At 42.3% G+C, this 13023-nt stretch overlaps 1 protein-coding gene and 10 non-coding genes across 16 annotated transcripts in view; 1 reads left to right on the top strand and 10 right to left on the bottom strand.

Annotated features, from left to right (window-relative positions):
* The window catches only part of rhbdf1b (rhomboid 5 homolog 1b (Drosophila)), a 43448-nt gene that overhangs the window by 9322 nt on the left and 21103 nt on the right, over nt 1-13023 (top strand). For 2 of the 6 annotated variants that reach the window (XM_029456073.1, XM_029456076.1), the window contains exons 1-2: nt 3782-4057; nt 9037-9259. The gene's annotated coding sequence lies outside the window, so the exon portion shown is untranslated. Of the gene's footprint in view, nt 1-3780; nt 4058-9036; nt 9260-13023 lie in introns of those variants that run through there. The other 4 variants (XM_029456068.1, XM_029456074.1, XM_029456070.1 and 1 more) reach the window with 4 other exon arrangements.
* trnat-agu (transfer RNA threonine (anticodon AGU)) lies at nt 30-103 on the bottom strand. Its single transcript has one exon. It is a non-coding gene; the product is annotated as a tRNA-Thr (tRNA).
* Nucleotides 361-434, bottom strand: trnat-ugu (transfer RNA threonine (anticodon UGU)). Its single transcript has one exon. It is a non-coding gene; the product is annotated as a tRNA-Thr (tRNA).
* Nucleotides 532-625, bottom strand: trnai-uau (transfer RNA isoleucine (anticodon UAU)). Its single transcript has 2 exons — nt 588-625; nt 532-567 (listed from the first exon to the last, which is right to left on the bottom strand). It is a non-coding gene; the product is annotated as a tRNA-Ile (tRNA).
* On the bottom strand, nt 851-924 carry trnat-agu (transfer RNA threonine (anticodon AGU)). Its single transcript has one exon. It is a non-coding gene; the product is annotated as a tRNA-Thr (tRNA).
* On the bottom strand, nt 1181-1254 carry trnat-ugu (transfer RNA threonine (anticodon UGU)). The gene has a single exon. It is a non-coding gene; the product is annotated as a tRNA-Thr (tRNA).
* On the bottom strand, nt 1352-1445 carry trnai-uau (transfer RNA isoleucine (anticodon UAU)). The gene is made up of 2 exons: nt 1408-1445; nt 1352-1387 (listed from the first exon to the last, which is right to left on the bottom strand). It is a non-coding gene; the product is annotated as a tRNA-Ile (tRNA).
* trnat-agu (transfer RNA threonine (anticodon AGU)) lies at nt 1671-1745 on the bottom strand. Its single transcript has one exon. It is a non-coding gene; the product is annotated as a tRNA-Thr (tRNA).
* On the bottom strand, nt 2003-2076 carry trnat-ugu (transfer RNA threonine (anticodon UGU)). Its single transcript has one exon. It is a non-coding gene; the product is annotated as a tRNA-Thr (tRNA).
* trnai-uau (transfer RNA isoleucine (anticodon UAU)) lies at nt 2174-2267 on the bottom strand. The gene is made up of 2 exons: nt 2230-2267; nt 2174-2209 (listed from the first exon to the last, which is right to left on the bottom strand). It is a non-coding gene; the product is annotated as a tRNA-Ile (tRNA).
* Nucleotides 2493-2566, bottom strand: trnat-agu (transfer RNA threonine (anticodon AGU)). The gene has a single exon. It is a non-coding gene; the product is annotated as a tRNA-Thr (tRNA).

Raw genomic sequence — 13023 nt, 5'->3', positions numbered from 1 at the left:
CTAAATTTCATTTTAGTTTTGTAACAATGAGGTACTGCTGGGATTTGAACCCAGGATCTCCTGTTTACTAGACAGGCACTTTAACCAACTAAGCCACAGCACCTGTTTGAGACATTTCCTCTGTAATATTAAAGGTATAAATCTGTAAAACTTCATTTAAGAGATAATCTCCATAACAATGAGGCACTGATGGGATTTGAACCCAGGATCTCCTGTTTACCAGACATACTCTCTGACCAACAATATGAGGGCCCTAGGACACAGGGTGATATTTGTTATAGAACACCTGAGGCAAATTAGTGAGATATTTTTTTGTGTACTCAAGAGCAGAATGCAGTTTATCAAAGGAGTCAAACAGTGAGGCACTGCTGGGATTTGAACCCAGGATCTCCTGTTTACAAGACAGGCACTTTGACCAGCTAAGCCACAGCGCCTCAGATATCTGTACATGCAGCAGGAACATGTTGTTTTGTTGTTGTCTACTTTACCTCTTGTATTGTGTTGGTCAAGTTCACCATGGTAAAACTGTAATGCTCCAGGTGAGGCTCGAACTCACAACCTCAGCATGACTTTGCAAGTTACTGTCTTATAAGTACTGCGCGCTGACCGATTGCGCCACTGGAGCCTGTGCAGCAGTGTGTCAAACATTACAATTTTCGGCCGGTTGCCCGTAGTGATGAGCCCACAGAGAATGAGTACCTGACTCTGGAGTTCTCCTCTAGAGTCTTTCAGCTCATTGTTTTGGTTAAATTCCTAATTATAAAGTGGAACCTGTTGTTGGATCAATAAGTGTGTGTATGAATATTTCTCGCTTCTTGTGTCTAAATTTCATTTTAGTTTTGTAACAATGAGGTACTGCTGGGATTTGAACCCAGGATCTCCTGTTTACTAGACAGGCACTTTAACCAACTAAGCCACAGCACCTGTTTGAGACATTTCCTCTCTAATATTAAAGGTATAAATCTGTAAAACTTAATTTAAGAGATAATCTCCATAACAATGAGGCACTGCTGGGATTTGAACCCAGGATCTCCTGTTTACCAGACATACTCTCTGACCAACAATATGAGGGCCCTAGGACACAGGGTGATATTTGTTATAGAACACCTGAGGCAAATTAGTGAGATATTTTTTTGTGTACTCAAGAGCAGAATGCAGTTTATCAAAGAGTCAAACAAGGAGGCACTGCTGGGATTTGAACCCAGGATCTCCTGTTTACAAGACAGGCACTTTGACCAGCTAAGCCACAGCGCCTCAGATATCTGTACATGCAGCAGGAACATGTTGTTTTGTTGTTGTCTACTTTACCTCTTGTATTGTGTTGGTCAAGTTCACCATGGTAAAACTGTAATGCTCCAGGTGAGGCTCGAACTCACAACCTCAGCATGACTTTGCAAGTTACTGTCTTATAAGTACTGCGCGCTGACCGATTGCGCCACTGGAGCCTGTGCAGCAGTGTGTCAAACATTACAATTTTCGGCCGGTTGCCCGTAGTGATGAGCCCACAGAGAATGAGTACCTGACTCTGGAGTTCTCCTCTAGAGTCTTTCAGCTCATTGTTTTGGTTAAATTCCTAATTATAAAGTGGAACCTGTTGTTGGATCAATATATGTGTGTATGAATATTTCTCGCTTCCTGTGTCTAAATTTCATTTTAGTTTTGTAACAATGAGGTACTGCTGGGATTTGAACCCAGGATCTCCTGTTTACTAGACAGGAAACTTTAACCAACTAAGCCACAGCACCTGTTTGAGACATTTCCTCTGTAATATTAAAGGTATAAATCTGTAAAACTTCATTTAAGAGATAATCTCCATAACAATGAGGCACTGCCGGGATTTGAACCCAGGATCTCCTGTTTACCAGACATACTCTCTGACCAACAATATGAGGGCCCTAGGACAGAGGGTGATATTTGTTATAGAACACCTGAGGCAAATTAGTGAGATATTTTTTTGTGTACTCAAGAGTAGAATGCAGTTTATCAAAAGAGTCAAACAAAGAGGCACTGCTGGGATTTGAACCCAGGATCTCCTGTTTACAAGACAGGCACTTTGACCAGCTAAGCCACAGCGCCTCAGATATCTGTACATGCAGCAGGAACATGTTGTTTTGTTGTTGTCTACTTTACCTCTTGTATTGTGTTGGTCAAGTTCACCATGGTAAAACTGTAATGCTCCAGGTGAGGCTCGAACTCACAACCTCAGCATGACTTTGCAAGTTACTGTCTTATAAGTACTGCGCGCTGACCGATTGCGCCACTGGAGCCTGTGCAGCAGTGTGTCAAACATTAAAATTTTCGGCCGGTTGCCCGTAGTGATGAGCCCACAGAGAATGAGTACCTGACTCTGGAGTTCTCCTCTAGAGTCTTTCAGCTCATTGTTTTGGTTAAATTCCTAATTATAAAGTGGAACCTGTTGTTGGATCAATAAGTGTGTGTATGAATATTTCTTGCTTCTTGTGTCTAAATTTCCTTTTAGTTTTGTAACAATGAGGTACTGCTGGGATTTGAACCCAGGATCTCCTGTTTACTAGACAGGAACTTTAACCAACTAAGCCACAGCACCTGTTTGAGACATTTCCTCTCTAATATTAAAGGTATAAATCTGTAAAACTTCATTTAAGAGATAATCTCCGTAACAATGAGGCACGGATGGGATTTGAACCCAGGATTCAAATCCCTCTCCCCGAACTCACTCACTCTCTCTCTCTCTCTCTCTCTCTCTCTCTCTCTCTCTCTCTCTCTCTCTCTCTCTCTCTCTCTCTCTCTCTCTCTCTCTCTCTCTCTCTCTCTCTCTCTCTCTCTCTCTCTCTGTGTGTGTGCAGAAGTTCAGTTCCTCAAGTATTTGACTGGAAAGTACCAAACTTTCACCATGCACATGTTTATCTGTTGAACATTTCCAGGATGTTGTCACGCAGAGCAAACATGAAACATATGCATATCCTAAATTTAAATGCAACTCATTGTGAACATGTTTATCTGTGCGTTAGCCCTGTGACTGAGAGGGAATAATGGGACGTGGGAAATAAATGAACACCAGGTGGCCAGTGGACCCAGACATCTGTGTCTGGATCTTATTGTCCTCAAAGTCTTTCTTAATGCGAGACAGTTTAGACGGTTTCAGATTCATTCCTGAGGTTTTGAGACATATTTAAGGAAGTGCGATATCTAAAGCATTTTGAGCTGAGGATTCGTCTTTGAGTTAGGCCTCAAAAAAGAATACAAAATCTCCAGCCACAACGGCAATTGTTCAAACTCAAATTTGCTGTCTATATCAAAAAGTGAGAACCTGACATCCCAACATGAGAAGGCTTGCAAAACCAGCGAGTAAAGGACAACAAAAACAACATAATATTAATATCTTGTTCTACATTTTTTTAATTGGTCTACGTGAGCTGCTAAAATACTCAAAGTGTTCACAACTGAATGGGCAAATAAAGAAATAACAAAAACATTATACAGTGTACTCTTTATATTTGATTTAATATCCTTTTTTTTGCTTTTATTCTCAAATAGTTTTTAGTTTTAGTGTATTTAATACTAAAAAACACGAATAACAGTGTAACCAGGTGAATGTCTTATGTAAAACCTTATAATTACAATAAGCATGCACATTTCTAACAGGTTGCACTTTAACAGTTTCCTGCAGTTATTCGGTATCACCGATAGGCGGCGCCGGTAGGTCGACCGGTGCAGCGGCAGTCAGTCGGTCGGTCGGTGTCTTGTCATCCAGCGGTGGCAGCAGCAACGTGGGAGGACCGGGAGACTACTACCGTCACACAGAAACTCTGAGCCGGTGAGGCGGGCAGACAGCTGCAGAGGACACGGTGTGCTTCATACAGAACACCGCTTTCATTCGGCTCAGATTTTATATATTTTAATTGGATGCGAGCACCGCCCTCGCTCACATCTGGAGCTCGCGCTTGATAGTGAAACTACTCTTCCTCGTGCCCGCGTCATGTGTGGCAGGGATAACTTATGAAGTGACCGCCCGGCGTTATCATTTCCCCGGGGGAGCCGTCGGTGCTGTGCTGCAGGAACCGGACTCAGTTGGAAGGTAAGCGAGGAAACAGTGTATCATACCCAGCCGTGTCGCTCCTCACACCGGCTGTCAGCCTGCGCACACCTCGCTGTCTGTACGGCGGAAGCACCGAGCTGTCAGCTTCTCGTTCACAGTGCAGGTATGCCGGTTTTTAATATTGCTGTTGCAGCACGAAAGGGGCTCAGGGTGGGGTCTGCTGAGGCTCACAGGGGAGACCCATAGGTGAGTTATACACACCTGGCTTCAAAGCCTTTCAAATTAAAATGTCATGTTCTTGTGAAGCCTCTGGCCAGGTTGAGTCCATGAGTCCACTATGATTTTTGAAAGTGAAGAGGAACAGGTGTGTATGTGTGTGAGGCTTTACTCTCTGTGTCTGACACACACATGCATAGGGGCTGCCAGGGGTAGACTTTTAAAATATGTTTATGTTTTCTCCTTCCCATGATTCACCTTGTTTTATTGATGCCTTGCTCTACTGTGGCTGGAAGGCTAAGCCACTGGGAGCTTCATCAATGAAATGTGTATGAGAGAGAACAGAGAGCATAAGGCATTCAATACCGTGTAACCCAAAGGCAAAACCTCCTCTACACTCCAACATGCTGTAGTATGTCAAAGTATGTCAGAACATGATGCACACACACACACACACACACACACCAACACAGGTTATACAAGAGATAAATCGATTTTAAAGTGCTGTTGAGATGAAAGGGGGCAGCTGAAATCCCACCGAGACAATTAAACTACTGAACTGTGTCATCAAGGATTTGTTTTGGCTTCCTGTTTGGAAAGATGGTAGGAAGCAGACGTTTGGGCCAGATGGCAGCAGTATACACACACAAACTCACGCAGCACACACACTTGGAACAGCCGTTTGGAGTTCCTACTGAGGGAAACAGGATTAGTGACCGGGGTTTGAACCTGTGACCTGTGTTGACCTTCAACCCTCTGTTCTTCTACTTCGTCTCCAGCAATCCTTGACTTTTTTTTTAGTGACTGGAGATTGTTTTCCAGGGTTTTTATATCTCATTATGAGATGATTCTTGATCCAAACTGAATAAATCCAGCAAAAAAGCAAAAGTAGTCTCTTTGAATGCGATCTATCTAAAATGTAATGTTACTGATGTACCGCAGAGAACGTTAGCTATTGATGGAACGTTTTATTTTGAAAGCGAAACCAGAATTTTGCACATTTTCGTTAAACGTCGAACAATGGAATATTTTCATTGGCTTTCCATTTTACCAACTAATGCCGCATTTGCATGGCATCGTACGGCACGGCTGGTTTTCCATTAGCAGAAGTTGTATCGTCACTTGTGCGACGCGCCATTTTTAAATAGCTGAGCTAGGGATAATGGCGACCGCAATTTTCTTTATTTGCTCAACCCAGATTTTTAAGAAATGGCTGCCGGCAAAACTATGACGTACACTACTTACATATGCTATACATTCAGCGAGTGTGGCATTAAAGATGACGTCACAGCAGACGTCCAGCCAAACCATGCGGCGGAAATGACACATTTATCTCCACTTCTCCAAAATGTAGTAAATACTCGCATTTTATAACTGGAACTATAATGTTTAGTATTTGTGCATTAAATATGACATAAAAAAAGAAAATGATTATCCAAAAAGCTGTAAAAGTACATATTAAATATGCGGAAAATTCATAAGAAAAAGAGTGAAAAATCAAATTACAATAAAAGTTGAAATGGTCCTTTAACCGTCTGGAGTTGAACCTAAATCTACTCTTGATCACACAACTGCTTTGCAATTAAACATGTCCTGACTTTGACACTTCAAACTGAAAGTGCTTCACATGAAAGTAAAACACACACACGCACACACACATCTCGCTCTAAACAGGAAGCTGACAGCATCCTGCAACATGTGTCGTCTAATATAAACTGTCACTCTGTCTGTGTAAGTGTGAATGTGTTAGGTGTCTGTGAGCATGGTGGCATTTTGCAGGTGTGTTTTTGATCTCTTCTTCTCTTTCCGCCGGCTCACTGAGTACGCAGCGTTAAGCGTGTTTGAACAGGCTGCATAGAAAAGCAGCAGTGACAAGAGCAGGTTTATTTCTGGGCTGCTGCTCTGAGAAGTGAAATGCGTCTTCATGTTTATATGGAGCCCTCCGCTCGGTGCATCAGGCTGGAAAACTGGTTTGGTTTTCCAGGAGCCCTCCAGCATTTTCACAAAGCATTTTTCATGGCAGTTTGCCCACGAGTGGATCTTATCCAGTACCTACAAGCTGTTTATCTTTCTTACTTGTGCTTTATGCCACTGCTTGTTTCTGCACAAGTTAGTTTTTACATCTGGGATGCTGTCAAAAGATTTCAACACAATTTGACGAGTGCGTTTGACAGGATGAGAGCATATTGTGCATTATATTGCCATGTTGTGCTCTTCTTTCAACTTTAAATTGCTGCTTGTACCAGGTTCTTCTTTTGACAGCGTTGACGGTATTATTATTAGTATTTCGCTTTACTTTTCTCGCTGTGTATTTTAATTATAGAAAGATAATGTCAGAAAATCACAACTTCGCACATTTTCAGCCACGCTAGTGCCGTCCATCACATTTCGTACAGGCGTTCATGTTCCCCTCAGGGTGAATAGTAATAACTTAATCTCTAAAAAACACACATTTGCATATGAATTCGGAATCTGTTGGCAACAGTCAAAAGATGTTGGTGTCGGAAGCGTTCTCCGAGTTTTAATGACCAATCACGTTTGAGCGTGCTTCGGTTGTATGCCAGCAAAAAAGGTGGAATACACTGGCTGAAATGCAATCTCGGAACCCATCAGCTCACGTCTGAGGATGATTTAGATTCAAATGAGCTTTTTATTAGCTTGTAAATTGTCTACTATCTGGCCTCAGACGTCGTCTCTTGCTACATTTTACACCCCAGAAATATTAGCAGTTGGCCTCCAGAGGCTAAATCGTCATTCGACTGATAGCCGATCATAACTTTAATGACTCTTAACTTTACTATTAGCGTCATCATCAAGTCAAATTTAGATTTTGTCCAATACTTTGGTCTATAAACAAATATCTGCAACACTACATTCCCATTAGCTTAAGTTGTATTTGTCATTAGTGCTTATTAGCTAATGTTAGCATGCTAACACCCTAGGCTAACAGCATGTTAGCCTTGTCAGGAGTTATTGGGTGAGAGAGATGTTTTAATTGACTGTGTGAACTGTTTCCGATGTATCATTCTGGAAACATGCTTGTTGGTTTGCACAGCAGCAGCGATACAGGATAATTAATCACCGACAAATTGGCACATTAGGTGTCTTTGGTTAATTTGCAACCATCTGGTGCTGGTTGCACAAACTGCAGCCAGCAGATCTGCCGTGCGTAATTGTGGCTCGACAGTGACATCTGCACTGCAATTAGAGAGCACAGACGGATCAGATACCTGCTGCCTTCTCATGGCTGTAAAGTGAGTCGGTATAAGAGATGCACTCGCTCTGATACCATAATCAGAAGCTTTCTTAGTGATCACATGTCAGCTTTGTCTAACTCTCTGTCTTCTCACGTGTCTTTCATTTGTTTCCGTCACTGTGTTTCTTCTCTTACTCCCCCACATTATCGCGCTGAATCTAAACCACGATGACTTTATCAGCGTGACAGATACACCTGCGCTGCCAGAGCCTTCAAATGAAATCAGTCACAGATGATAGAAGAAGATTACAAAGCAAGCCTCATACTTGCTTCTCGCTATTTTTATTCTACTGAACAAAAATAACTCGAGAACCGAACAACAAATCACCACATTTCAGGGATCACAATCTTTACTCAGTGCTCCTGTGTGTCTCACATAACTATACATTTGCAGCGCTAATGTTTTCAGCCTCGAGATAGACAGAATTACATCAAACAGCTTGTGGATGGTTAAAGTGAAGGATCAGTGGGGTACACTAAGAGGTCACGATCATTGAGTTAATGGTGTGATTGCAGTGAGCGTCTGAATGTGTCAGCTGTTACTGAAGGTGTTTTAGGAGAACTAATAAATAGTCTTCTGTAACAACTACTGGCTTTACAGTGTCGCCACCATGGACTCCTTATAGATGAGACCAAAAGCTTTCGTTTTAAAAGGTCAAGCCACACGTGAAGAGATGTCACGATACCAGAAATGTAGGAGTCAATACCAACGATTCTCGACACCAATTCAATACGATGGTAACAAACAGAAACAAAACAATAAATCCCACGTACTTCACTCCTTTATTTATTTATTTATTTATACTATTTGCATACTGGGTTTAGTTGGGAAGTTAAACAGGTCTCTCTACATTACAGGTCATTTAGCAGACTCTCTTATCCAGAGCGACTTACAGTGAACTAACTACAGGGACAGTCTCCCTCAGGGTTAAGTACCTTGCTCAGGGGTACAATGGTGTCAGCCTGGTATTGAACTCACAACTGGATTGGTTTAGTTAAGGTTGCATTCGTACTACTACCACTGGAGGTGCTGGAAGCCGTTTGTCTATTAATATAAGTTAGAGTTGGGCAATATATCAATATTATATCAATATTGTGATATGAGACTGGGGTTGGACGATATGCAAACATGTCCAAATGTCCATATTTGCTCAGGTGTGTGTGTGTGTGTGTGTAGTGCTTTCCCTGCTGCATTACAGTAAACCTATGGCTATCCTGGCTGCTCTATTATTTGCCTTTACCCACTTTTCATCCACATTACTGATTGTTATTTATTAAATATTTTGTTAAAGCACCGATAGAGATTCTGTCCATTAAGTCTTTTTCTTGAACTTGCAACAGAAAGTTTGGATGAAAAGCAAACTGTCAAAAAGGAATTTGAATCTGCCGTTATGTGCCGTATCCAAACTTCAATGTCCGCTGGATGACAATGCTGTCACCCGGCCACAGGGACTCCAGACTTCTCCATGAAGGTCCTGAATGACTCTTCTGTTTCTTTGTAACCACAATTATGACCTCCATTTTTCCTTTTAAATATTCCTTTCAGAGCCAATCCTCCCCCCCCTATCTTACCCTAATGTGGCATCTGTGGGCAATTACCATCACGTTTTCATACAAGGCCAGCCAACAGAGGAAGCTTGTATCGGACCTCTCAGCGTGAGTTTGCTGACTGCATCGAGGGACGGCAGGAAGGAGGGATGGATGGCTGCTGAGGAGGCCTATTCATGTCTCCAGGCGAGGCCATACTTGAGTAGACTCTTATTGTGACGGTGAGCTTCCTGTCACCACGCAGCTAACACAAAGCAGCTTCATGAGGGTCAGCTGAGCGGCTCTTTGTCTTCCTGTCTGTCAACTCTTGACTCTGTCGCTCTCTTTCCACATCTGTCACTCTTTACTGTGTGATTTAATGTTTATTTCAATGCTCTTTATATTATATATCAAACATCCATCCGAAGGGACAGATTTAAGCAGTTTACTGACTTACATTACAGGACAAAGACCCATAAAATATCTAGTAAATCCTTGAAGAGGTTACAACAGCATTTATATTTAGACTCACGCTGTGACAAGAGGAATGGTTGAAGGACCTTTGTTCGGCATTTGTTTTATTTGATGGTGAGAAGACAGACAGGAAAGGGATGAGAGCGATGGGCTGACATGGTGCAAAAAGCCCTCATACCTTATGCTATGTGCTCTACCTGCTGAGCTACCAGGGCGCACCTGGTTGCATGACCTTTAACCTTATGTGTGATAATCAGAGGATATTCTGTGCAGTGTCCTCAAGAAACTTCCACTGGATCTTCTCAGTAAAGGCGACGTTATTGTCCCGCAGGGAATGTATCGGCAGGTAGTCGGGGTGGTGGTTGTGCATAGCCGAGGACTATGACACCGCGGTCCTGCATCATGTAAGTTTAGTTAACAAAAGCATTTTAGTTATGACTTTTCTATGATCTTTTCTGCATTTGAGGTTTTTACCAGCAGTAGATTGAGAGTGATAATGTCAACACACACATTGATGCTTTCCTGTCGGTGTAACCGTACGATCCAGACAGGAGGGTGGGACTCCATAGCACGACTCAGAGGCAGATCAATGTAAATGTAAATAGTTTACTGAAACCTTGCAGTGGCTATGGTACACGCATAAGCAGTTGCTCAGACAAAGCATGCAGGGATATTCCAGGAGCAGAGTCGGGTCACGGAAACAGGTTCGGTACACAGGTAGATACTCAGCGTAGCAGCACAGCAGACAAGGATCAGGCAGAGACAGAATCGGGTCACGGAAACAGGGTCGAGGAAGCCGGGGGAATCAAACGCTTGGGGAACAGGAAGACGGGACTAACGCGAGGACTCTCGACATCAAAGAACGAAGACGAACTGGCAACGAGAGACAAACAAAACACAGACTATAAAAAGTGAGAGGGAACAACGAGGCACAGGTGAGGACACTAACGAACAGATTGGGAACACCTGGGGAAATAGAAACAACAGGACAGGTAATTAACTAAATAAAACAGGAAGTACAAACATAACATAAAACATCTAACGAACAAAAACCTAATAGTGGTTTTAATGGTCATGTTAGACTTCAGTACAAACATGGTAGTACTCATAAAGATTTAAAAAAAGACTTGACCTCAATTACACAGAGCTCGTACAGTTTGCCCTGTTTGGGAGTTCGGCCTTTTCAGTGTTCCTCGTGGATGTTTTGAAAGTCACTTTGTAGTTCTTGGCAGAGCAGCGAGCTAGAAGGTCGTGCACACAGTTCAGCAGCAGTTCTGCATGATTGATGCGTAAGTGCTACATCCCAGATGTAGAAGTTTGTACATACTCTGTATTCATTTGCAATATAATACAGATAATACAGTTTGCGCCCATGATATAATCTGTAATGCCTGGGAAATCCCCACAGGACACTGGAAACTATTAGTGCTGAGAATAAAGAGCACAATGCAAAGTGAAAAATATTCCCAGAACATAAAGTAAGTAAAATGTAAATACTTTAAAACAGTTACATTCATATTTATGCACGGTAATACACGGTTGTAGAATAGGGACAGGAAATAAGAGAAAGTGTTTTACAGTGAAGTAAAAATAGAATGCGCTTATGAACCTGCGTTTAATCCTTTCTAGTTTCTCTCTTAGTGCAGAATCAGCGCAGGTGTTGCTGCCGTGCTTGATGAGGCCTTTCTTGTTTTGATTTAGCAAAAAAAAAACCGATAGTGGATAGTACACGGAAACGAAAAGCGTTAAGAGAGCCTGTGTCTCTTCCTCTCACTCTTCACATCGTCCTGCAGTCTCCAGCGGCTTCTGTCACCAGCTTCTACTTTATAAGAGACTCGAGTAGCGGACGGGAACCAGACTCGATCCTCTGAAGTCTCATACCTGGCACAGCAGCTGAGGAACTGTGATCCTCTCCAGTGGCATTTCTGGCGGTCGAATGTGCCATGAGGTGTTGGAACAGTTGGCGTGATGAATGGCTTTTTCTTTTGGGAGTTTTTCCATTCAGTAAGTTGTGCTGTATTGCCCTGCAGTTATCAGGGAGTGTTTACTGTTTCACCTGAAGATGATTTAATCAGCTGATATGAACTAAAGAACTGAAGAAATACTCCAGAGACCAGAAAACTTAAAGATGCTATAATCAATATGGCCATTTAACGTTGGATAAAATGACGTGGTTACAAACTTTTTTTCAAGTCTCCGGGATCATTTTAGTGTCTTTCAGCTCAATGTTTTGGTTTTAAAGCCCGTAACTTCAGTCATCACCTTCGTTTTCAGACGCTGCAGGCAGTTTACAGAAAGAAATGGTGAACTCAGTTGAGCCAGAGCCCTCAGGAGTTAGTGGAGACCAAAACAGAATAGAATAGATACATCCATCAGGTGGACACACGCACGACTCCCAAGTGAATGCTAATGTTGCTCCGAGTGTGTAAACACGCCAGTATTCGCTAACAAGTTTAGCATATGTCAAATATGTGTTTACAGCTTGTTTCTGCTGCCCCCATGTGGCCAAAACAATCTGCACTGCAAGCATGTGTCGAGACAAGTATCTGTCAACTCATTAGGTTGGTAATACACAGACTGCTGGAGGGTTACATGCTCTGTTGTCTCTGAAGCTTCACTCAAACTAAACTTACCCTACGGCTCTGAGACAGAACCAGGTAAACTAATACACACTCACCACATTAATAGAGGTATGAATAAACAAGTACACACACAGTCCTGCATTGTTTAACCATGCAGCAAGCCTACACAGTGAAACTATGCAAATGGTTTTCACATGTTGTTTAGACACGCATGTATGAGGTTTGATTGAGATAAAATGTTGTCTCTTGCACATCCATATCTCACACAGTGTCTGTGTGTTCTCTGCTTTTGCTGCAATGTTTCCTTTTTCCCCTCGGTTTGCCTCTTTGGTTTGCTCCTCGCTCCTTTCATCTTCTCCCAACATGACGTAAAAGTTGCTCTGCTTTTTTCATCTCCCTCCATCTGTTGCTGTATTTGTCTCTCTGCCTTGATGCACGCCAGGTCATCTGCAGACAAGAGGCAGCGTGAGGATTGTGGCCACAGCTTTGCTTTTAACACTGTGATAGAACATTTCCAACAATAACAAATGCATACTCGTGCATACACCAGAGTTCACTGTCAACATTTGATGTATGATCTTTGCAGAAGCACCTTGAGGTTTTATTTGATAGCATGCCCTGCAAAGATCAAACCACTTTCTTTTCTTCCTCTTGTCTTCCTGTGCAGACTGCTTTACAAGAAACGGTGGGTGTGAAGTGAGTCGAAGTTATTGTGAAATTCAAAAAGCTGCTTTCCCACAGGTCACACGTCAATCTAGAGTACAGGAAGCACTTGATAGCTATATGCCAACCCTTTAATCATCTCTTAATAACTTCCACGGGAGACGTTTCTCTCTGTCAGAAAGATCTGAGACTTTTTTGATTATGCAAAACCGGGAGTAGTGAAGGTTTAGCCGAGGATTTTAACTTTCTCTGCTTTTGTACCGGTTTCAAGTTGCCAATTAAATCTC

This window comes from Cottoperca gobio, chromosome 19 (assembly GCF_900634415.1).
Source record: "Cottoperca gobio chromosome 19, fCotGob3.1, whole genome shotgun sequence".
In the NCBI taxonomy this organism is placed as follows: domain Eukaryota; kingdom Metazoa; phylum Chordata; class Actinopteri; order Perciformes; family Bovichtidae; genus Cottoperca; species Cottoperca gobio.
The sequence above is the reverse complement of the archived record's forward strand: the minus strand, read 5'-3'. Positions and strand labels throughout refer to the sequence as shown.